Genomic DNA, 24,400 nt, shown 5'->3' on the forward strand with positions numbered 1-24,400 from the left:
ATGAATACAATAGCCTCGATCACAGTTTCTCCCCACACATGATCCTCATGACAAATACTCTGTCATCCAGAAAAATTCCTAATCCCTCAATCATGCCATTTGGTAGCCTTCATCACAAATTGTGGCAGGAAATCCATCAGTTAAATCTTATGTGCAGTAATATTTTCTACTGTTTGTTATGCATCGTGCTGCTCATTTTTCCCCTCGGTAGATTTTAGCTTCTACTTTGAGGGAGGAAAAATGTCCACTTTATCCACATGGTGTATCTTTATTTCTATAAACTACTAGTACATTATCTTATTTTTTATTTCTTAAAGCCTTAAATATTTTACTCTTTCTTTGTTAAGGAAACTGTTCCAACACCTTAATTTTTATTGCTCTTTTTTTTGCACCTTTTCCAGCTCTACAGTACAAATATAGCATGCCAAAAACGTGATACCACAGATTTATGTAACACCATTAAGGCTTGAACAATTTTATCACCACTCCTTTTTCTAATAATCTGTAGTGTGAAATTTATTGTTTCACAGCTGCCAAACCCTGACTCCTTTTACATAATACAGTGAGTGTGTATATAAAAGAAAAGTATTGTGCTATCTTCTAAGTGCATTTAAGAAAAGGTGTGCAAATATTAACTTTCCCCATTCTGCAGTCCCAATAGGAATCAGGGCTGATCTCAATTTGCTCTGGTAAAATAAGGGTTGGATCACAAGTGCAAGATGCCTTTATAAAGGGCTGTGAATGGGCGGGAACAATGTCCTCCATTCCTGCAGTAAGGAATTGGTAAGAGGTTCATTTAGATGATGTACCACATAGAAAGTGTAAAACTGCCTTAGAGAGAATGCTACAGAGATAGGAAGGCAACAGAGAAAGTGGTTGGCCTAGAGTAAGACATTTGTAGCCTTACCAAATCTTAAAAGCAATATGCATTTAGCCTAGGGCCTATAAGTATTAGTGTACATTCATTTGTTAATAATTAATAGATTCTTAGCATAGTTTCATTTGTTAATAATTAATAGGCTAAATCTCACTTGATCATACAGAATATCAAAGTAAGTTTTGTCCCAGGAGTGTACATTAGACTGCTGAGCCTTAACTCTCAGTCAAAAGCATCTGTGAGGTCAGGAGACCTCAAAACAGATACAACAGTGGATGCAGTTTCAGAATCAAGTACTCAACACTTTGTACATATGCATGATAGTGATGCACACACAAAAAGAATTCGACTTGGCTTCTGATGCTGTGTCAGTCATGTTGCCTATTGGATCCTGTACCCAGTGGACACCCTTGTTCAAAATGCTAAAAAATGAATGAACTCCCAGCATCCTAGCACAGAAGTATGATGCTCCAATAGCACAAACGAGAGGATAGTTATGGCTCTCTCTGTGACTGAGAGCTGAAAAAGGGAATAAAGCTTAATGCAATGTTAGCTTTGTTGCTTCAAATGAGCTTTCTGACAGGTAGCAAAATTAATAAGGTGATAAAACTCATTGATCAATTACTAATGGCAAAGTCACAAATCTTGATCCTCTATTTTGTCTTCATCTATGGGATTAAGTTGCAATATTAAATATTGTTTGTAGCCCCCCCCTACAATGCAACAGAAACGCCATAAAGTCTGTGAAGTGCTTCGAAAGGCTATGAAATGCTTTGAAGCTGCTGATTTGATTCACTGCTTTCATACAGTTCTCTGCTTTGATTCACAAATAGGCTTGGCTGGAATGATTCAGTTGATGTTTCGTTGAATTGAAGAACTCCTTTGAAGTTTTGCACAACTCTAGTTCTTAAACACCTTTCAGCAGACTTTATTTGCTAGCCCATTAAGCACTTTGTACATCTGACTGATTCTGAGAATAGACTGAGAACTGTATTACATGATTTATGTCCCATTTATAACCAGGATTATACCCATATTTTCTCTCACCATGTAGCTTGTGAGAAGCAGCTTGCAGGAAGTAACTATGAGCAACTTCCTCCCCTCAAAAAAAATAATCGAACAGGGAAAGGAATAAGCAAACATTTCCACTTGTATTTGTCCTTAGTTCTGACTGCATACTGTAATTTTATATTTGTGAAAAGTATCATGTTGCCTGAGCTCTTAGCCTAGTCTTAAGCATATTTATTTGGAAAAAATAATTCCTCCCAGATTAGATGGAACTTGTTTATTTATGCCTAGGATTGTTGACATTTGTCTCCATTATTATGGTATGTTAATCTGATTGCACAAGATGTTGCTTCTGATACCGAATTCTGCTGTTTTGGAATGCAGACTGAATTTTTAAAGAAGAAATTTAACATTCAGGTGAAAAAAGAAAAAAGATATATATTTTAGTTGTTTGTGGGCGAGGTAGTAATAAGTCCCAGGGAGATGCATTAGTTACTAGAGGAAGCTATCAGGATGCATGATGAATAAATCTATCCTACATATACATTCAATTTGTATCTTGATATCCTGGGTAAACAGGAAGGGGTTTAAATAACATAGGTTCCATAAGGAATGAAGAAAACTTTTGGAGGGAAAAAAAAGGCAGACCAAGTATGTGGGGCATAGCTTCTGGAATCTTTCTAGCTCTTTTCCAGCAATGGTTGTGGGAAATGCATTTTCTTCTGTGTAAGAGAGTGGTTTAAGCTAGTGACACCCTTTTATAAGTGTATATAAAAAAATAGAATAACAGAGTTGGAAGGGTCCTTGGAGGTCTACTAGGCAATCTTCTGCCAAGCAGGAAACCCTATACTCTTCCAAACAAATGGCTGTCCAATCTCTTCCTAAAAACCTCCAATGATGGAGCATCCACATCTTCTGAAGGCAAGCTATTCACTGATTAATTGTTCTCACTGAAAGGAAAATTGTCCTTAGTTTTAGGTTGGATCAATCTTTGATAAGTTTCCATCTTTATTTCTTGTCTTGTCCTTTGGAAAATGGGTTGACTCCCTCCTGTTTGTGATAGTGTCTCAAATATTCGAAGATTGCTATCATGTCACCCCTAGTCCTTCCCTTTGTTAGACTAGACACCCATTTTCTGCAAGTGTTTTGTCATATGTGTTAATCTCCAGACCCTGATCATATTTTTTTTCGCTCTTCTCTCTGCTCTTTCTAGAGTCTCACCATCTTTTTTGTATCGTGATGACCAGAACTGGATGCAGTATATTGCATCCTTCTGTTGTTGTTTTTTTTGCACAGTATGCATTTTATTCCAAAGGGCTATTCAGATTGTGTGCATATGTGTTGTTTGATAGAAAAGCCTATATAGCACAGGACAGCAGCAGAGGCTTTTCTATGCATCAGTGACCTTGAGGGAAGTGAGACCGAACCCAGAGTGGAACTCCCCCAGGATCCCAAGCCACTCCCAATTTGTGTTTTCCAAATGGATGAATCAGAGGACTTTTTTTTCTCTCTCAGAATGTTTGGTTTGGAAGCTCATAGCCATTCCTGGCCCATTTTCTAACTCAATCTTTCTTTGGTCAGTTTCTCCTTCTGCAACAAATGTGGTCCTGTTCAGGTCTGTTTTCAAAAGGCTATTCTAATGACTAAGTCCTTTCTTTACGACCCTCTGTTGAATTGAAAGGAATGAAAGGTGAAATTATTCAATAGTCATTTTCAAATACGTTGTCTTGATTTCTAAAGGTATAATCATGTTTTATTGTGTGAAAAAAAGGCACAGAATAGATTGTGGTGATTTGCCTAACCTGGGTTCAAATTTTTCCTCTCATTGAACTCTTCAGTCTAAATGTTAAATTATGGTATATTTATAACTCTTGGTTTAGACAGACTCATTTTTTTTCTAGTTTTAGATCAAAAATCAGGAATTAAACACATCTTTTTTGACCCAAAGGTGCTTTTTCACAAGGCAACTGGTCTTTGTTTTTCTTTGAAGACGTTTTGCTTCTCGTCCAAGAAGCATTTTTGAATCTCTTCTTGTAGTACATGAGATCTGAATTTATTCATTTGGCTAGGGCTAAGTATTTTTTTTTCAACCAGTAATTTGTAATGTAACCTTAATATGTACGCATTTGAACTCTTCTATTCAGGGTTCAGATCTAGTCATAGAATATAAATTACATTTATTGCTTTGGTGGCACTTTTCTTGTTCCTGCTTGATCTCTTAGCATGCTTCATACCATTCATCATGATATCTTATTGGAATGACTGCAAAGGTTGGCAACAACTCTAACTTTAACTAATATCAGAGTAGTACTGTACTTGTGCAAGGTCTGGCACAATTCTTCCATTTTGAAGCATGCAGTGCCCTATTCATGGTAGAAGGTCACATAATTTCCATCATCTATAGCTAATCTAGGATATCATTCAAATTAATTTGATTGTTGTAGGTTTAAATAATCATAGTAATCAGTTTTAGGTATGAATTGCTTTTATCTTATATTGAGAGGATACTGATTAAGCATGCAGATAATATATGGCAAGATTGTGAATGTGACTCTCCTGGTGTTGTTTCATATTACTTCCACGCCCCCTCCATATACATATCTACCCTTTGGACCACTTCTAAGGCCTGGCCTAAAGGTCATCAACACTGTAGGAGATGACCAGACTAATCCCGAGAAAAGAGTTGTACCATCAGTCTTGAGTCTCTTTGTACCCACAGGAGATGTTAATCCAGCCCACCTTGAATTCCATTATCCTTATCTACTGTCAATTTGCTTTGACTGTTAGTTCAGATTCTTGTAGAGAGCTTATGCTTCTAAAAAGCCTATATATTCATTTGAATTGCCTGGACTGCTGATTTCCTGTGCTTGACAAACACATGCATCAACACAAGATCTGGACACTGATGCTATTCAACTCTAAACTTTAATTCCTTATTGAACAGATAATATGAATATATTGATTTAGAGACTGGATGGGGAAGAAAAAGCTTAGGTTCTACCTAGGCGGAATGGCTGCATGTTCAGGAGGCATCCAGTTTCAGGGAGAGACCATCCTTAATTCTGGATGGGATCATACTGCCATATATAAAATGAGCTCTTAACTTGGGGGAGGGGGCTTATTCATCTTTCATTTAGATCATTGCAATGCAATCTTTGAATAGAAGATACAGCTTATCCAGAATGCAATGACTCAAGTGGTTATGGATGCTACCTAATTTATTCATAGAACACAGCTACTTTGAAATTTTCATTGGTTGAAAGTTAACTTATGGGTGATCATTTTAAAAGCCCTTCATCCCTCAAGATGTAGGCATCTGTGGGATCACCTATCCCCAATAATGTCTGCCATTCTAATAAGATGTGGTAAACAGCCTCCCTTCATGTTCTCGGATTATTGTCTCTGGGAGTCATGGAAATAATCCTTCTCCATCAGTGCACACTCCCACACCTCCATGGAACATAATACATCCAGAAGTGCATATCATTCCTCTTTGTTTTCAGAAAGGTGATTCAGCTTGGCTATTACACTAGGCATCAAAAATTTGGTTGTCATAAAACTTTCTCTCTGATATATAATTTTATAATTAAATGAAGCTTCCTGTGTTTATGTTTAAAAAGGTAAAGGTTCCCCCGCACATGCGTGCTAGTCGTTTCCGACTCTAGGGGCCGGTGCTCATCTCCGTTTCAAAGCCGAAGAACCAGCGCTTGTCCGAGGACGTCTCCGTGGTCATGTGGCCATGTTTACTTATGTTAATATGTTTGATTTTTTTTTAAAAAAAATTATAGACTTATGTTTTTAACCTGATTTACGACATTAGGATGTATGCCATGCAGAGCTAGAATGGTTTATAAAACCATGAATAAATAAAATTATTATTTGAAGATTTATTATTGCTGCTGCTATTATTACAAGAAAAGACTGTCATGATCTAGCAAGAAGTGTACAGTATTATAGTCATTTTGTAGTGATTGACAAGCCAATTCATTCTGAAAACATTTTTACAAGGCAGCCATCTCAAATAAAATTGTCTTGTTAAGTTGGCAAGTCATCAATTAAATGTGCTGGGAAAGGAAGCTTTTTCCACTTCTGTTTAAAGATGCTGACTAAATTAACTGCAGCTCTCCTGCTATGCTTCAACTGTACAACAAAGACTTCCAGGGTAATATGAGCTTGGAAGAGTCTGTTAGTGGAAGCTTTAACTCTCATTTACTGACTGACACTTTGCTCTGTATAGGTACAAGGGGAATATCCAGAAAGCTTGCTTTACCTGTTGAACATTTGTTACCTGTAAAGTATTTCCTGCAATATGTCTTTAATTTCATGGGTACTTGTTGTCTCTAATCTGGCTTTCTGAAGATGATCAGGAAAATTCCTGTGCACCTCAGAACTAGAAGCATATACCAATTGACTATAGTAGTCAAAAGTTTAAAGTCTGCAAGTGAAAAATATACAACATGCACCCTATTAAAACAAGCTGTGTAGCATCTATGGGTGGGTTCCTTTAAAGCAATATTTTTCAGAAAGGTTGATGGAATATAAAAATGCATGCCATAGTAATTTAGATTGTTCTGGCTAGAGAATCAAGGGCTAGTAAGGTCCCATGTCTTTCCAGAAAGTGAGAATTTGGATTGAGCACCATTTAAATAGAAGATCACTGAATAGTTAAACCCACCACTGATCCTTTTTTCCATCCACCATACCAACTTACAGGTTCCCACACTCACCTTTATTTTCAAATTTAGCTCAGTCTTGTTATTCTATTTACATACACGTCCTGTGAATTTTCAAAGACATTATTTGGATTTTGTTGCTTAGTAGAAAAACAAACAAACTCAGTCCAGTCAAAAACCAAAAGATTGCTGAACAGGTGCTATTCTCAATTTTGCCAGCTATTTACCTGGGTTGGGGAGTGGTGGGGTTTGAATGGATTTGGAGTGCATGCTTCAACTGCCGAGGATAAAACATGAAAAAAGTGTGATGGTAGCAGTTATTAATTCTAACAAATTAGTTCTACCATATTACCTTGCCACATTCAAATTTCAAAAGCATTGTTATAGGCAGAAAATGGGAAAAATTTGAGAAAACTATAATAGAAGTCAATATGGCAGTCTGACAATAAGGAATTCTGTAAAGAATCCCAAACATACCAGCCACAGAAATCATATCCTCTATCTGCTGCATCATATTCTTAACAAGCTTACTGGTCATTCCTTTTTCGCTTGTAGCTGATATATTGTCCAAAGCATTTCTATCAAAGCATTTCAGCAACGTTATAGGATTTACATCTTTTGATTTCAAAAGTTGTTCTCCTTCCTTGCAGCATGTTAGACGAAGCAATTACTCACACTTTCCAAGCTGTTGAAACATAATGAACAACCCTTGGCTTCACACTATGCCTATGAGATGAGAAAGGCAAATATCTGATTAATTGGTTATTTAACTATTAACTTTTAAAATTATAACTATAAAAAGTATTTCAAATAATAAAACATTGCACTTGTGTGTCATTTATAAATTAAAAAATGTGTAAATCAAACAATTATGTGTGTATGTGTATATATGTATGTGTGTGTGTGTATACACACACATACATACACACACACAAACACACACATTCCAATATAAAATATTGGAAAGCTATTTCTGCTTCTGTATAGGACAAGGTAATACACCATACAAATTGGAAATCAGATAGTGTAAAACTTTCACATCAGGAGATATAAAGGCCATGATTAGTTCTACTCATTTCTGCATTCTTGCTGCATTGTTCCTCAGTGTGTGGCAGAGCTAAACCCCTGATAAATTGCAGATGACATGATTGGAAAAGAACACCACTATATAGAAGAGACTATAAAGAAAATGCAGGAAAAGTCAGAATCGCCAAATCTCTCTCTGAAATGTATGGACATATGAATAGTCTAGATTTTAATTGGTTTTGATTCCAAAGCACTCTCTTCTATATAGTTGTGTTTTGAATTGCTGGAGAAATTCTTTCAGTTTGAATTTTCACCAAGCTGGATTTCACTGGAACTAACCTAATAATTCTGGTTATGTCTGTTTCCATTGTTATGTTTGTGAATGCTCATGAGCAGCCCAAGAATTTAGATAATTGTTGACTATGATTCAAGGAGCCATGGACGACAAAGCAGAACTCAAGCTTTAGTATGATTTAAACACACACACACACGCACACATGCACACACTTCTTACAGGCACCAGTTCAAACCTCATTTTGTACCTGAAACAGGTTTAAGAGCACCTTTTCACCCATTGTCCCCCAAAAATCTTAAATCGACTTTACGTGGTCAGAAAATATGATATTTTAATTTATTTCCCTCTTGAGATTTAGTCAATGTTTTTATAGTGACAGTTGAAACTATACTTTTAACAACTAAATGCACATGTTATTTGCCTATTTTAACCCTAAATTAGAATTCAGCTTTGCTTTATTAGTATGAGGCTATCCAAATAGCTGTGGGAATAGAATGAAAGATTGAGTAAAACATTTAACTAAACAAAACAGGCAATGACCAGTTTTATAAGCAAAGTGAAATTCTCAGTCTCCAATAGAAGGTCCTATGTATTCCTTCTTGAAATACCACTTAGCAAAAGTCTTACTCAAAAATAATCTGGATCTAATTGGATGGCCAGCCATTGCATATAGAACAATGAAGGGCTTGAAGGCTGGATTTGAAGGAGATTGCCCTTGAGATTCAAACGTCTCCCTCCCCCACCTGCAGGAGATTCCTGAAAACTTGGCTCTTGCCCAGACCTTTTGGAGAAGGTGATTGAAGCCCTCCTTCCTTTCTTTGTGCCTATCTGGTTTTATCATTTTGGCCATCTTTATCCTTTTGTGGATTTACCGTTTCCTTGTTTTTAAATGGTTTAACTAAACCAGCCTGAGTTACTGGGAATTGGCCACTATACACATTTAATAAATTATTATGTTTATTGAATGAGTAGCAGGTGATGATAATGATAATGATAATAATAATAATAATAATAATAATAATAATAATAATAATAATAATAATAATAATAATAATAATAATAATAATAATAATAATAATAATTTAATTTTTATACCGCCCTTCTCCCGAAGGACTCAGGGCGGTGTACAGGGCAATACAATAAAATACAATATATAAAAATTAAAAGAAATATTAAATACAGTAGCCCAATTAAATAGATTAATACAAAATGTTAAAATACCCCTAAACCCATCAGACCAGGCCGGCTTGTTCAAATAAATATGTTTTTAGGTCACATCGGAAGGAGCGAAGGTCGGGAGCCATCCGGAGCTCCACCGGAGGGCTCTCAGACCATTTTCAACTAAATTCAGGTTGTCTGGTTCCTCCTCACTCCTTATTGATCACCTTTCAGAACTGTCTGACAATCCTAGCTCCTGATTGCTCTTTCTTTGTGAGTGCCCTATGTGACATTCATTTTCCTGTATGTATCCATCAGTGTTTAATTAGCAGTGGGCTAATGCCTCTTTAAGTAACACCAGCTGCCTGAAATTATTGCAGGTTCGCATCCCACCATGCTCAAGGTTGACTTAGCCTTCCATCCTTCCGAGGTAGGTAAAATGAGGACCCAGATTGTTGGGGGCAATTAAGCTGACTTTGTAAAAATGCCGCTTGGGGGGGGGAAAGCCCTAATAAGCAGGCATATACATAGAATGAAGGCTATTGCTAAGCACATTGGTTTGTGCTTAAATTGTAAGCCGCCCTGAGTCTTTGGAGAAGGGCGGGATATAAATGGGATTAAAAATAAATAAAAATAAAAAAGTTGAACAGCCTCACCACTCTGATTACAATGGTCCTTTCAAGGGGTAATTAAAACTGTCCTTGCAACTCTAGCTTTAAATATATTACATACTATATAGATACATAACAAAAATTATATATATTGCATAGGTAGATAGCAAAGTCTAAAACAATGTGTCTATCTTGTATCCCACACAACATTTTCTATATAACAATATAACAATGATGATCAGGGGACTGGAGGCTAAAACATACAAAGAACAGTTGCTGGAATTGGGTATGTTACATGATAGCAGTGTTCCAATATCTCAGGGGCTGCCACAAAGAAGAGGGAGTCAAGCTATTCTCTAAAGCACCTGAAGGCAGGACAAGAAGCAACGGATGGAAACTAATCAAGGAGAGAAGCAACCTAGAACTAAGGAGAAACCTCCTGACAGAACAATTAACCAGTGGAACAACCTGCCTCCAGAAGCTGTGAATGCTCCAACATTGTCAGTTTTTAAGAAAAGACTGGACAGCCATTTGTCTGAAATGGTATAGGGTTTCCTGCCTGAGCAGGGGGTTGGACTAGATGACCTCCAAGGTCCCTTCCATCATCATCATCATCATCATCATCATCATCATCATCATCATCATCATCATCATCTGGATTATTTGATGAACATAATAACAAAACTAGGATAAGTCACCCTTCTCAAGAAGCCAATGATTCAGCCAATACTGGACTATCTCCAATTTTGTATGACTTATATGGAGGGAGTACAGCTTTTTAAATCCTGCTAAATATTTCAGTGACATTCAATACTGTTGATCATTATATACCCATGAGGGTGGCAGGTTGGAGGTATTGTTTTTCAGTTATTTTGCTTCTTGAGTACAGAAAGGGTGATCCAATCAGTGTGAATGAGAGTGGAAAGATCAGGCCCTTGGCTACGACATTATGAGCTTCAGTGCTCAGTTTTTCCACCTTCTTTTTCAGTATTTACATAAATCTACTAGGAAAGGTTTTTTTTAAAAAAATATTCAGAGTGAAGTATAACCACCCCTGCTGGGCAGGAAATGCAGTGGAAGTCCTGATCCAGTCCTTGGAATCCATGAATGGGACTGGATGGGATGGAACAGGTTGTGAATAAAACCTAGCATGAGAGAGCTCCCTGGATCCAGAACTGCAACACTTTTGATTCTAGTTATCTTAGTCATGTCTCCCTGAAGAAGCAGCTGTGCAACTTTGGGATCTTCCTGAACTTATGACTTTTGCAAGCCTTTGTCCAGCTTGCAATCTACATCAAAAAGTTCTAACAAGAGTTATCAATGTTCTTATTATCTTGAAGGTGGATTACTTTAATTTGCTTTATATGGGGTGCCTTTATAAAAGGCAGCTGCCAACAGGCTGAATAGCCAACACTGATATAGCAGAGCAACATTAATATCGTGGGAGGTGCATTGATTGCCAATTTCACTTCAAGCTTCTACTCATTACCTATAAAGTGCTTTAAGCTTGGGTCCTTGTTAGTTTGGGGACCCAAGAAAAATCTACCTGCCCAGCACATGCTGGCTGAGGATACACTTCAAGACATTAAAGGAATGGTATTTGAAAAAAAAGCTTTCTCCTTAGCAGTCCCTTTATGCCAGTTCCTGAGTAAGGATGGTCCCTAACCTTGGAAGGTGATGAAAACTGCAGGCATTTTGGAATTTGATATAAAATAGTCCTTTTCTAACCAATCTTTGGGGGTAAATATGTCACTTAATTGGATCTCTAACTGGAGGTAATTGTCTAGAATGCATGAAGTTACATAGTGTATGATTTACAATATTCATTTTGTTATTTTTATGATTTTATGTATAGTGCCATATAATTAATAGAGCAGGTGGCATACAAATGTAGCATGACATGAATAAATAAAATTAACTGGTGGAAATGTTTATTAATTAAAATGGGGAGAAACTTCTTATGAAAATATTAATGCACGCATGCATGATTTCAACATATGCTTCTGTTGTGTGATTCATACCGAGCATGTTTTCTATATTCTTCCCTTTTAGAAATGTACGCAACTATACCTGAAGCCAAATAAAATAACATCAAATCTGCTTGCTTTGTAAGCACCAACTCTTCAAGGTGCAAGCAAACAAAACATGTGATTAACTTATAACTTTATATAACATGCAGAAAGTGTAACAGGCGCACATTGTGGATACCATAGCCAAGAAACATGGCATGGACAGTAATTCAGTATGCGTGTGGCAAGACATTTTGCACTTCCCAGGTGGCATTTTTAAAATCATGTGAGATGGGAGGATCAATGCTGACAGTTCTTCTCAGCCAAGTCATTATGACCATCTGCTCTCACTTTTACTGAGCCAAGAGCTTCTATAAAGAGAAGGCATGCCACAGGATGGTTGGCCTCTTTTGCAGTAATAGGATCTCTGGAACCTTGAGAATGGAGCTGACTCTGTATTTCCTACTGCAAAATTTTGTACATTTTAATTTCAGTTCTTGGTCAAAGCATAGAGTAAAAAGCAACACAAGCCTCCTTAACTAGGGTAGCTGAAGAATGGGAAGATCTTTCAATCTCTATGTGGAACCACCATCAACATTGATTCCACAAAGGAACAAGTCCATACAGATTTGTGTGAGGATCATTTATAAGCTGCTACCATTTATGCTAGTGTCACCCATGTTAAGCAACTGCTAATGTTACTCAGCTCTTAATATACAATAATGTTTTGCAGAGATAGTTCCATATTTGCAGAAAGACTGGGAAAAGGTTTTTAGAAAACCCGTATTTTAATACGTTAACATTTAACAAACAAAAATATACAGTATTTAACAAGTATGCAAAAACTGCATCTGTGCCTGATGATAAGAACAAAGTTGTCATTAACATTCCCCCACGTACAAAAGAAAAGTTAGTAAGCGCAAATGCAAAAATCTCTCATGGTATTAATTTGTTCAGTGTATCCGGAAGATAAGTACCACACTTTTCCTTTGTGAGGGTATAAAAGGTGACGGTGAGCAATATTTCAGATTTTATACCAGTCAGTGTTGCATACCAGAATTTTTTTCTTCAACACATCACTGAGTGTGCTAATGTTAGAAAGTTTATTCCACGTTTGTGGATTTAGATGAACTCAAGTGAACAACCTAAAAATATCGAATGGTTTGCATGAATATGATTTCTGGTTGTTGAATGTGATGGATACAAAATATGCTTGAATAAAATATGCATGCAATTAAGTGGAATGCTTGGTGAGTGGTTGGTTGTTGAACAAGGCGTAAGACAAAGAGGTCCCATTGCTTACTGAGTGAACAAGGAATGCTTGTGATGATGATAGATCATGTAAGTTAGCTGGGATGTGAAAATATACATATTTTTGTATGGGGATGTTATCATGTGATTGGTTGACAACCTGAACAGTTTGTTGATCAGATAGTGTGATACAATGAGAAGTTCGGACATTAAAATTAGTATGTCAAAGATCAAGTTAATTGTAGTCGACACAGAAACAGATCGTGATTGCAAGTTAAAAGAAATTGTAAAAATATTAGAGAAGGAGATGAATGCGAGTGCTAAAGATGAAAAAAGGATAGATAAATTTTAAGGTTGAGTAAATACTGTGCAAAATATAATAGATATTTAGCATTCAATTGCAAGAAATCAACGTTTGTTAAAAGAAGCAAACATGGGTGTGTGTAACATGATGCTTCTGCCCACTTAATTTTAAGAGGAGAAACCTAAAAGAAAGTTGAATGGGATACTAAGTGTGTGATACATTAAAAAAAAGGTATGGTCAAAAATGATTGAATAGTTGAGGAATAAACTGAATGCAAAAGTGAATAAAATGTAGGCACAAAACAAGTGTTTCAAATAGTTTTGGTCATAAAGAAAGAATGAGGATTCATTTATACGTAAGTTTAGAGGAAAGGAAAGAATGAGAAAGTCCTAATTGGATAGAATTGATAAAAATCTTCAAAAAGAGAGAGGTGAAAACTTTAAAGCACAAAAGCCTATGAAATGGTGGTTGGACAGATTAGAAGCATGGATGATTTGCAAAGACAAAAAGGTGTGGAGGAGTTTCGCGAATGGTACTGGTGAAAAAATAGATTTAGCTATATTTTCCTTGCTTTTTCTTGTTTGCCTTTAACCTTTGTTTCTTACTTATTGCTTTTCTTTGCCTTGCAGAGCTGCTGACTCTGAAAGGAAATTGCATAATGGGAATGAAGATATGTTGAGTGTCAAGATAATTTATTTATAGGTGAAATGCCATCATTAAAATAGACAGGATATGCTTGCATACACTGGCAGCCTATACTATATTCCAGGGTAGGGAAATGCAATATGATTCTCCAAATACATTGATTTTCTATCAGTAATACACACCATGTGTGACTTTGCATTAAGGAAAAGGGATGCCACTCATACAATCCTGGTATTTAATATTCCTTGTGTTCCCCTGATCCTAAAAGATTTCCTGAGATTTAGGAAACTCTTGGAAACAGAATGAAACAGACATTGGACAGCTGCCATAGCTGTAACGGGATATCAGTACATGTGTCTATTTAAGTAAACAGGAAGGTTTTCTGCAAAGTTTTTTTTTAAAAAAGAAACAAAGCCATCAGTCCAACAACAAAGCAAACAAGGTAATTTTCTTGGATCAAGTGACTGACCTCAGGAAGATGGAAGACTGAGTCAACCTTGAGCCCTAGCAAGACCAAACTTCAGGCTGAGGGCAGAGTTTGCCTGCAATGTTGCATTCTAACAACTGTGCCAGCAGGGCTCCTAAAAGTTGGTTAGAAGCTGCAAACTGCTGAAACCACACACTAATCTTTGGGTGCCACAGCAGAAAATGCTTTCCTCCTGAGTCCTATCAAATGACATTCCTTCATGGATGGGATCTGCAACATGCCTTTTTTGCCAGACCTGATGGGAAAAGGTAGAGGTTAGATGTACTTGGAGATAGGCAGTCTCTCAACAGTGCAATTAGCTCTTAAAAATACTGCCTTACTTTTCTCAGCTATCTTAAGATAGCTACTTTTCCCCCTTTACCTTAAAGGAATGTATTTTCAATGAAAAACAAATGGGAAGATATATGGAATTATTATGAAAATCCACAGAGCCATGAAAACAAACAAGTTAGGTTCAGAGAATAATAGATACATCTGACTGTGTGATTTCTTTCTCTGTAGCGTTTTCAGTACCCCATATGGGAATACTTTCTCTTGTTTAGGTAATTATTTTTAATTCAATACCCTGATGTTCTGTTTTGGAGCAGATTGTAGTGAATTCAGATAGTCCTCAGCTTAGCAGCACCTGAAATCATTCCACATTCAGCACAACAAGACCTGGTATCTAGCCACGTTTGCTTGCCTTTTTAGAGGGCTCAAATTACTGGCACAGCAAGAGTCTTCAGAACTACAATAAACCAAATTTCTTTATTCTTTGATTAACTTGCATGTACTTATATATGCATATAATGAGCCCACTAAAGTCTCATCCCCACCTTACACTCCGCTGTTAAAATATCCACAATAATCTGATCTTTTCTCAACATATCTAGATTAAAGTCATAGTACTTAAAAGCATCCTGCACTTTTCATTTGAGCTTCTTCATTACATTTCCAATGAATTTTTATGCAAAGTCTTACTTTCTCAATCGCAAGGCTATGAAACCCTGTATGACTTACCATATTTTATTTCATTTCCTTTGCAAGTTTGTTCTCACTGAATAAAGGATCAAGTACTTTTCAATGGATTCTCTTACGGACCACAAGCAGTTTTAATAAGCTTATGCTTACTAAAAGTCATTTCCTCTGATGCAATAAATAATGGCAAAGCAACAAGCCTTCTCAAGCAAATGAACAATTGAGGGAAACACAGTTTTTAGGGCATTGCCACAAAAGTTGTATGGCAAGTTGAAATGGTAAAGTTGGATTTTTGTTTATGTCTTTTGAGAGCTCCATACATAGGGTTTATATATCTGTTGATTGCAGCTTGGTTGGAGTGTTGTGCTACTAAGAATTGAAAAATTCTGTGCTGTCAGAAACAGGGAGATGTCTGTTAAGTATTACCATACCTTAACTGACCTCTCGTCTGGCTGGATAGTCTTCTCAAGAGAATTACTTTTAGCTCCTTCTCCAGAAACAGCATTTGCAAAATCTTTTCATTACAAACAGTGCTCACAGTGAGCGGAACTGACCTCATGGCTCTTGACTTTATCATACAGTTTCTTCCAGTTGTTATTCTCATCCCTATGGCAGAATTTGAAATTAATCAGAGATTGATTTTTGGTAATTTCTAAAAACAGACAGCATGACAAGTAAAACAGGCAGCATGCCTTGGGCTCAAAATGAGCCAGTCCCTTTCACACTGTCGCAATTAGGCAGAGTCTTGGAAAAAACAGATGTAGGAACTGAATGTTTGGAGAAAAACTTACAGGGTTGAGTTGAGGTGATGTGCCCCGAAATAACAGATATCAACAGATATCAGGTATCTTAAAGAAACAGATTCAAGGTCCAAAGTGTTTTCTTCACCTGAAGTTCTGTTCCTTTCACCTTGCGCCACGATACCTGATTCATATTCACAATTTTTGCTGCATTCTCAGCTAATTTCCTTTGAGATGTTGTCACAAACTCTTGTCCTCTGCACCATCACCATCACCATCACCATGCTTGTCCCACTTTCTCTATCAAGCATACTCAACCAGAGTCTGCTTTCCCTTTTCAGAAAAAAATATTTTATCTCTCTTCTTTTCTGTGCCCAAGACTCATACATTTACTTTATTTTCTTCTCCAAAATAATGGAACATTTCTGGATTATGAAGAAGGCTACCTATTTTCTTTAGCATATAAGAGCAGGTCGCAGGACATTCAGCTGTGTAACTGACATAATTCAATCCAAACATGGGGGAAATGTCAGTTAAGATACCATAGAGGGGCCATGGTAGCAAAAACACCTCTCTTGTAATGGAGCTTAGCTGTTCATACTCATTTGTATTTCCATTTGCTTCTTTGATGAGTAGCTCCTTTTCCAAAGACTTATCATGTAGCTCTGCCAGCATAAAGGAGTAACTGTCTTAATTAAAGATAGCTGGCTACAACCTGACCCATGTTTCTCCATTGGAAATAACTGTCTGATTTCCTGCTCTGTTGCTCCTGTGTATTCCGCTTGCATAAAAAATCTTGAAGCTCCACTCTTTGGACTGGTTGACAAACCAGGCTTGGCTCACTGAACTTTAGGCTGGAGTTTGACTTCTCTTTTGTGTGTTCCCAACTGAAAACATGATTAACCCCGGGAATTTTCCAAGAGAGTCTGTTTTGATTTGCATTCCCTTCCTCATCTGACATTTATTTACTCGTCTTTGAGTAAATTACTCTATTCATCTAGCATCTGTGCAATGTGTATGAGTTTGAAATCTGAACTAGGGGTATATTTCCATCATCACCCCTATTTTCCTGCACAAGAAGTAAGGGAAACTTGGAAAGTACAATGGAACAATTTACACTTGAAAATACTCAACTAATCAAGAGATAGAAGTATTGCACTCTTTCATGTTTCTTATTCAACCTATTTGCTGAAGTGATCATGAGGAAGCTGAAACTTGACTCAAAAATTGGAGATTGGGGGAAGGAACATCAACAATCTTGAATGTGCTGATGACACAACTGTCATCTCAGAAACCAAAGAAGGCCTGAAACATTGATCAAAAGGAAAAAAGAAGAAAGTGAGAAATTTGCTCTCTTCCAGAATGTCAGAAAGGCCAAGCTTGTGATCACTGTGAGAAATCAAAATGTTATAATGACAATTGGTGGTGAAGAGATCAAATGTGTGCAAAAAGTCACTAACCTAGGATTGCAAATTGATCAAAGCAGTGAATGCAGTCCAGAAATAAAGTGTCAAATTGCACTGGGTCACACTGCAATTATCGGCATGAATCAAATAACATGACATTAGCATGACATCAGTCTGGCTCCAAATATAGATTAGTTTGTACTATCATGTCTTCCTACAGCTACCTACAGTTATGAAAGCTAGAATGAAAAAGCTAGACAGAGGAAAATTGACTTGTTCAAGCTGTGGTGTTGGAGAAGGCTCCTGAGGATTCCTTGGACAGCAAAGGTAACAAACAAGTACAGGAGCAATATAAAACCAGACATATCACTGGAAGGCAAAATCACAAAATTCTGCCAATACTTCTTTTGGCCATATCATATGATCAAACTCATTGGAAAAGGCAGCTATGCTCAGAATGGCCAGCAGCAGCAATGAAAGGAAAGAAGACTGCCAAAAAACACAGTGGCTAGAGATCACAGACATCAGCCAGAACATAAACAACTAAAAGAAGCTGTACAACATCAGACAATGATATTCTACAGCTTCTTTCTGGTCTTTAGAATTTCTGAGAATTGTACACAATTGAAAGCACTCAACTAGGCTTGCTTATACTTGCTACCTAAATAGCCTATGGCCTACTGACACAGCCAATATAGGAGCTGCTCCTGTTCCATTGAGGATATATCTAGTAGCCACGCCAGAGAAATGTGATGGCCTTCACAATCATTTTCCAGCTTTCTTTGTACAATACATACTCTTCATAGACCTACGTTTTGAAGACTTCCAAAATGACTATATATGTGTGGAATGGATGACCAACTAGAGCTGATGCTAAAAGGATCACACCTTTTTTGCTACAGTAGAGGCCTCTGCTAGATGACTTTGATGGATGTAGCTAGCAATTAAAGATTATATACATGTATCCCATGAAACCTTGGACTGCCAATAGGTGCATTTATGAATTGAAGAAAGGGCAAGGCCTGGTGGCTGAACACATCAATACCATTAGTTTATTAGCCCATGACTTGGACTGGAACAATGCAGGTTTGGCTAATCAGTTTTAGGAGGGTCTGTCAAATGAGCTTCTTGATGAGTTGGCTTGAACTGAATGGCTTAATGCAACTCAGTCTGTGTATGGAAGAGCAACTACCAGGATGAAGGGCCAGAACTTGAGTCTCTAAAAGATCAGACCTGCCTGCACTCATCATGCCTGCATTTCCTGCAGTGAAGGAATCCACATAAGCAGGCAGGACCCATCAAGCAGAAAAGACTTTACAAGCCAGAATGCAGCTGTACTTAACTGTGAGGGCCAGGACTGCATATGCTGTTAAGGCACTGTGCCCCACCATGTTGGGAAAGGGAACTAGAAGTCTTTCTAGACTGGGGCAGTTTATCAGCAAGTCAGAACCCTTAAGTAATGCCCACCAAGTGCCTATGATGGTTTAAAATTTCAAGTGGCAGGAAAAAGATCTTTACTATCTCTGATTTTGGTAGATTCTGAAGCTACAACCAACTTCATAGATCTCTAGTTCACAGCAGACCATGGCATTTCAAAGCACACCATCCAACCACCCCTAGTAATTGAGATGATCACAGTCATCCTCTGCCATCAGTCCCAGTGGTCTGGGCCACACCACCATTGAGCTTGTGATTGGGAATTCACCAAGAAAAGGTTGACTGTCTATGTGTATGTGGGTTTGAAACCTGAAATAGGACATGTAAAGATCTAAAGGATCGTGAGTAAAGTACTGCTAGTTAATGCAGTAGATGGACTATAACCCTGGGGGATTCCTGTACTAATCCAGAGAAGGCATTGAGCAGCTTGGGCAAGGAATATGCTTATCAGTAGCATCAATTCCAGCTCATCCTTAAGGCCCAGCTTTATAAGTAGAATCTCATGCTGAACTGTCTTTGAGGCAGTGCCCTGACAATCTTCAGAAACACCCAGAAAACAATAGCGTCCCGCTCCCTCCCAGTAGATTGTATCTGGGATCCTACAGTATGTCTTTAGTGGAATCTAAGGCAGAAAAAATACACACTGATGAAAGCAAGATTATGTTCACTGATGAACAATAAAAATAAAGTATATTTTATAGTAGAAAACAAAAGGCCACAATCATCCTGTTCAGCCTAGAATAAAATCGTTTAGCTACAGAAAACAGCCCTATGGCTAGAAGCAAATCTTGTTTCAGTTTTTCATTAGGCTAACTGGAGATGAGGAAAATAGGGATGGCATTATTAGAGCCTAAATTAGAATACTGTATGCAGATCAAAAGGGCGCCTTGCAGCCCCCTAGTGGCCAAGTAAAATCAGTAAGATGAATTTTGCTTTGTTATAAGGATTGTTTTCACCAGTGTTGAGCTAATGTAGTTTTCTGACAGAGTAAGTGAACAAGGAAACAAACAAAAATCCCAAAGTAACATGATATAAATAGCCAGTGATCAAATTTAGGTAAGGATAGAATTTCATAATAGCAAGTTACTACTTGTTAACTTAAATTTGAAGAAGTTTGACAGCTGCAGGCCACAAATCCATATCAGACTATCTGGGTAAAATGCAGATACGTTACTGAGATTGATAAGGTTCTTCACATCACAATTAGGACTCTGCAAAACATTTTTCTCTTGAAATAGATTATGTTGAAATTATGTTGAAATGCTGAGGTCAAAACAATTTTGATTTGGCATATGGGCTTTCCCCCCCCTTGAATTTGAAATGGTTTCCTCTGATCATTCTGGAAGTGTTTAAACCTCCAAACAGTTGCATTTTAACTACAAAAATCCTATTTCAGACTTGAAATAGAGCTCTTTTCAGCTGAAATGCTTTCAGAGTGATCAGAAAAAGCTATTTAGAACGCAAATTACATGCTTTGTTTTGAACTCCAAATGGAGCATTTGGCACAACCCCCATCACAATCAACAAGGATATTACCCTTGCTGTATCCTTTCTGTCACCCCAAGAGTCATGGTCTTCTTCCTTCCAAATTGTTCTTTTTTCTCCTGCACAGAAGTGTGGGTCTTTTTTGTTTTGGTAATATTTTATTGATTTTTTAATTTTTACATTTAAGTATTTAAAAAACAATGTGGCATCTGGGTTAATCATCATCATCATCATCATCATCATGGCATCCTTCAGTCTCGAGAGACTATGGTATCGTGCTCTGGAAAGAGGTCCTAAAGCAGCATCTGGTGTGGCTAGAAAGGCCAATTTGAGAGTGGCAGAGAGTGGCAGTCCCTTCTGTTCTGTACCAGCCTGCTACCAGCCCTGCAGAAAAGGCAGGGACAACCCGTTTTACAAGAAGGCAAGAGGCTGGAATTACGCCTGCCAAATTTATTACCACAAAAACAAACGGAACAAGACAAACCAAGAAACAGGAGCTTAAAGAAACATGAACTATCCAAGCGGTTGCCTTCAGCAAACCAGCCCTTCCCACACATTCCCCTTATATAGAGTTCAGGGCGTGGCTTCTCTCTGCCTCCTTCCGAGAAGCCCCATTGCCTTCCTCTGTTTACTCCTAATTGACTGCCTCCTGCGTCGGGCGTCCTTGAACAGGGCCAGCTGTGGGTCATCTTCATCCACGCTGTCAGGCTCACACAGCTGGGTCTCCGTGGTGACCAAGTGGGAGGGGCCTGGCTGAGGGCTCTCATCAAGCTGTCCAATCCCCTCAGCAAGCTCTTCAACACCCCCTCCTCCTCCTCTGAGTCGTCCAACTGCCGAACCCACAGGCTGACCCTGAATCACAACACCTTCCGCACTGAGGGTAGAATCTGTCCCCTGTCCAGCTCCCAGAATTTGCTGGTTTCAGCTCTGCCTCTTTGCCTCAGCCTGTCGCACAAGTGTCTCTTCGAATTGGAGAAGGCCATGCTGCATCTTTAGCCTCCAAGCTGAGTGATCACAGGTCAAGGTTTCCCAGCTGTTAATATCCGTTCCCAAGGCCTTTAGATCCTTCTTGCAGATATCCTTATATCGTAACTCTGGTCTCCCTCTGGGGCTCTTTCCCTGCACTAGTTCTTCATACAGAAGATCTTTCGGAATCCGACCATCTGCCATTCTCACGACATGCCCAAGCCAGCGTAGACGTCACTGTTTCAATTAGTGTATACATGCTAGAAATTCCAGCACATTCCAGGACTGCACTATTTGGAACTTTGTCAATAATTCAATAACATACAAAAAACTTTAAAACAAATCTCAAACTACCACATCAAATATTTCCTCTCCTTTTCCCTTAATATCTGCTGTATCATATTTAAACTAATACAATTCTTATTATATCCATTAAGTAAAGATAGCCTTGTTACATTTATCAATAATTTTTTCGCTTATACATATCCTAGTTACTTTAACATCCAATCTTTATAAACAGTCAATGTCCTGTAGTTAGTTGTTCCCAATTTTGAGTTTCCTGTTAATATTTAACATTTGATATTTAAAATTTCCAAATTTTTGGTAACCAAAGTTTCGTTTATCACAATTCTTAACAAAGTCTATTATTCATAATACACATCTTATCTATTTGAGTATATTCTACTTCTCACCATATTATACCATCTAATTAATAATACAATATAACATTTCTTATTTTCAACCAGTTTCCAAATGTCTTAAATTTAATGACCAAAATTTTCCTTATTTCAGCATCAAATATTTCCTCTCTTTAACTCTTGATATCTACTATTTCATATTTACGCTAATACAGTTCTTATTATCTCAAATAAAAACATATTTATTACATTTATCAATATTTTTTAGCTTATTACGTATCTTAATTACTTTTACATTCAACCTTTATAAACAATCAATATCCTATTTATTTGTTTTCCCCAATTTTTAATTTCCCATCAATATTCAATTTCAATTTTTAGTATTTATACTTCCAAGTTTTAAATGACCAAAGTTTTCTTTATCTCAATTCATAACAAAATCTGGTATTCAAAGTACACATCTTGTCTATTTAAGTGTATTCTATTTTAATTAGTAATATAAAATCCTCACTGATAAATCAGACCCCCAATTTTTTTCAGCCTTATTCTAGCTTTCTTCCTTTGCCAACCATGTCAATGCTTTTAGGTCATCAAATAGATCTTCCCTCTGTTATTATATATATTATTTGAAATAAAAGAGACCATCTAGTTGGCATTTTTTTGGAAGGGCTAATAAATCGTTTCTCTATTATTCCAGATCCCCATAATTGTCCTGGTATGTTTAGCTTCCCTTCAGTCTGTTCTTCTTGTTCCTCAAGTTTCTTCTGGTTTATATAGAAAGTCTTTTCCATTTTCAACGTTGTCAGTCCCTTTTCTGGACTTTCCATTGACTGTATTTGTTGGTCAGTTGAATCCTCTGTTATAGTATTAAATTGTTCCACTTCTTCTGTTATGTTTTGTGTAGTTGTAGTCAACATGGCAGTGCTATTTTTGTCATAGAACACCTTTTTTTTTACAGATTTTCCAAGTTTTAAAAGTAACTTTTGAAAAGTTGATGCTCGAAAGGGTGATTCAAGTCCATGTGGACCAAACATCAAATTTTCAAAAGTTACTTTTAAAACTTGGAAAATCTGTCAAAAAAAGGTGTTCTATGACAAAAATAGCACTGTCATGTTGAATACAACTACACAAAACATAACAGAAGGATTCACCTGACCAACAAATACAGAAGGATCAACATTTTGCCTATAATGGATAATGGACTTCACCAGATAGAGTACACAGAGTTAAATGAGGTATATTATTGGCATAAGGAGGTGGAAGATCTCACTTATAATAGCAAAGGCATGCCAAGAAACTGGCTGTGGAACAGACTGTGAACTGTTCATGTGTAAATTCCAAATCAAATTAAAGTGGGAAAAGACTGCAAAACAGCTTCCGTGGTATGATCTTGAGCATATGCCCAGCATTTTCAAGAAAAACCCATGAATTACTGAATTGCATTGATAGAAAACAAAGAAACTGTAGAGTGAAATCAAAGAAGTTGTTAAGGATGAATGTGAAACTGCCAAAGGCCAAGAAACAGAAGACAGCAAACTGGATGTCACAACAAATGGAGCAAAATGCCAGGAAGAGAACAAGAGAGCAGAAGCCAAAACCAAAAAGAAAAAGAAAAAGAAAAAATTCAAAGATCTAGGGACTGAGTGATGAGGTAAGAAGAAATTTTACAATGACATGTATAAAGTCATGAAAGATAGGAACAGACATGGAAAACAAGAAAAAAATTCCAAAAGATCCCCAAATTCAAACAGATGTTCCAACCAGTGGCGTAGCGTGGGGGGTGCAGGGGGGGCCGGCCGCACCGGGCGCAACATCTGGGGGGGCGCACTCAGGAGGGATGGAAGACGCGCCGAAGCACCCTTCGCGTGGCTGGAGTCCCGCGGGGGGGATCCGGGGCTGAGGCGCACTCGGGGAAGCAGCAACTCACAACCAGCTGCTCTTGGGGGACGGAGGCACAAAGCCGGCCAGACAGGGCTCGGAGCCATCCCAGACCACAGCTGCACTTCCACATTTCCCAGGGCGGCCCCCACAGACGGAGCGCAGTGCAGGGCACCAGCATGCCCCACTGCCAGAGAAGCGCCCGCTGGTGCGGCCCCGACTCCCTCACCCTGTGGCAGGTGGCGGCGGCGTAGCGGGGCTTGCGAAAAGCGGGGTGGTCGGCGGCGGCTCCCGGCGCCGGGCAAGGGCAAGCAGGGCAAGGTCGCTCCTGCTCAAAAGCCAGAGTTCAGCGGCTGGCGAGGCGCTCGCGCGGGGCTCTCCTGGGGCTGGTGGGCCGAACGGGGACCGGCCTCCCCCTCTCCGTGCTAGAGCGGCCCCCGTGTTGGCGGCCCGGCGCACATGGCTGAGGGGGCAGCGGTGGCGGAAGGGGGGTCAGAGGAGCGAGCCGAGCTCTCCCGGGGCAGCAGGTGCAGGCTGGTGCGGCTCCAG

This window comes from Vipera ursinii, assembly GCF_947247035.1.
Source record: "Vipera ursinii genome assembly, chromosome: 5".
NCBI classification, from domain to species: domain Eukaryota; kingdom Metazoa; phylum Chordata; class Lepidosauria; order Squamata; family Viperidae; genus Vipera; species Vipera ursinii.